Below are 2,351 nucleotides of genomic sequence, written 5' to 3'. Positions count from 1 at the left end.
TGGGCTGTCATCTCTTATGGATCAGATGTGACCTATCAGCTTGTCAGTACTCTGGATTTCCTCTGTGTTGTTGGGGTATCGATACGTGGTATCGGCAAACATTTTCCATCACCTTTCCAACAGGAAAAAAAACCAGCTTCCAAACAGAAATTCACTCCATTTTCACACTCCTGAGTTCTTGTATCAAGCCAGTATTTAACCTGTTTGTCAAGTAGTATTTAAGATCAGGATAAGAGAATGTGCGTTTTTTGGCAACAATTTTGGTTAATTTTTGCCGATTCTCCATGAAAGGAAACTATAGTTTTTACTTTAACATGGACATTTGTTGCTTCTTAAGAGAATTTGAAGATGCTTCTAAAAGGTTGGAGAATCTTAAACAACACTAAAATCTGAACTCAGACATTGGTTTTGTATGTTCAGAGCCTTCTAGCGGTAATGATTCTGGCTTAGCATGACACTTAAGTCAGCAACTGCTTTCACTTGAATCCATAGAAATCATGGACACAGTTTGCCTGGAGACATGGAAATTGCAGGGTGTGGACACAAAAAAAGAAGGGGTGTCATTTCTTCTCCTCTGACTTTGTTGCTTGCCTGGCATTCAGCCTTACAAACACTTCTCACTTTCCCAAAAGGATTGCTGAGAGCTGGGAAGTGCTGAATGCAGCACTGTCTAGAGGATCAGAATTTCTGGCAGGACCCTTTGGTGCAAAAAACTTCTTTCATGAGAGCAGTAAACCCCAGGAGATGATGTGAAGGCTTTGTGGAGGTGGAAACAGCAAAAATATTTTGGGGTTTACTGTGAAATCTAGTCTGTGGAAGATGATCAAGGAGGCATCCAGCAAGTAGATGAAGATGTTACTGCCAACTTGCCTTAAGCTGGTGTTTGGATGATTTGCTGGCAGTTCTGGGTCCCTTTTTTTGAACAAAATTACTTGAGCATATATACCAGGCAATCACTTTTCTAAATGTTAGCCTTGGAAGCTGTGTCACATTCCTTCTAATTCGTAAGGAAAAAAGGTACTTATCTGTGCTTCAGATAAAGAGCTTGTTTGAGTGCTTCCCTGGATCCTGGCCAGAATATCCCGTGCCTCATCACAGCAGGAGGTAGTGTTCATGCCTCACTTCTGCCAGCAGCATTGCTTGCAAGGATTGATCATCCTCCCACCCCCCGGTGGAACAGTTAATCATAAAAACAAATTATAAATTACATGTAATTTATACAGGCTCTATGCAGAGCCTTTCTTCCCAAATAATCTTATAAGCTGGAATACTGCATGTTGTGCATGGATGTGTAAATGAGCAGGACTTGCAGCTAAGCAGCAAAGGCACATTGCAGTTAAGGCTGCCATGAAAAGATAAGGTCAATTTCTTATTTATTTTGATTAGGCCATAAAACGTGGTTGCTGGCAGCTTGCTGTCAAGATGCTGAGATTCTGATGCAGTTTGGTTTTCTTCTCCAGTCCTCAAATGAGATTTTCCCTCAAGGCTTGGTTCAGTAAGATAATCCAATTCAAGCATTTCAGCCCACAGAGCATTCAGCTCAAATGAAGAAACGCTTCCATGTGGGCACAGTAGATCACCAGGATGTTCATTCTAAAAATTTCTGCTTCAGCCTAAGTGCCCATGATTTATTCACTCATTTATTCACTCTGCAGGGTATGACACTCACTCCTTCCAAACACCCAGAGTATTTCCATTATTTCATTACAGTTGTAACTCTGCCCTTCACTGTACAGAAATGCAGAAATTACTCAGCTTCTATTTCCTTAACCATTTATACTGACCTTATTTTCTATGTACCCTCCTCCTACAGATTTCCAGTGCTGTGGGTTTATGCATCCTTAATTTGTCCGTTAAATTTTTTACCCTTCCAGCACATGTGCAAGCGTTTGTGTGAAGATGACATGGGTCCAAGGACAAAGCTGATTTCCAGGTCCAATACATGACTTGTTTCCCCTGGAATTACATCCAGCTCCTCCTGAAGTTCACCATCACTCCTCTATTTTGGAAAGGGTATTTTGCCAACAGCCTGACGGATTGAGGCACATAACAGTTCACTGGGAGAGCTGGAACAGGAATTTTTCCCACTCTACCTCAAGCAGAAATTTCAACATGTGCTCAAGTTGACATTTTTTTGTAATTGATGAAGAGTAACACAGTTTGGAAGGCTCCCACACACAGTAAAAACCCTTCCTAATTTGCTGATAGTAAATTGAAGAGTTAGAGAATTTAACCCCAAGTCTTCACTAATGAATATTGTCACCAAATTCACACAACAAAAAAGTAAAATCAGACAGAATTTCCACATAAAGATTGCCAGTAAAACTCCAAGGACTATTTGCTTATTTTTA

The sequence above is a fragment of the Corvus brachyrhynchos genome, unplaced genomic scaffold (assembly GCF_000691975.1).
Source record: "Corvus brachyrhynchos isolate BGI_N302 unplaced genomic scaffold, ASM69197v1 scaffold105, whole genome shotgun sequence".
NCBI classification, from domain to species: Eukaryota; Metazoa; Chordata; class Aves; order Passeriformes; family Corvidae; genus Corvus; species Corvus brachyrhynchos.
The sequence above is the reverse complement of the archived record's forward strand: the minus strand, read 5'-3'. Positions refer to the sequence as shown.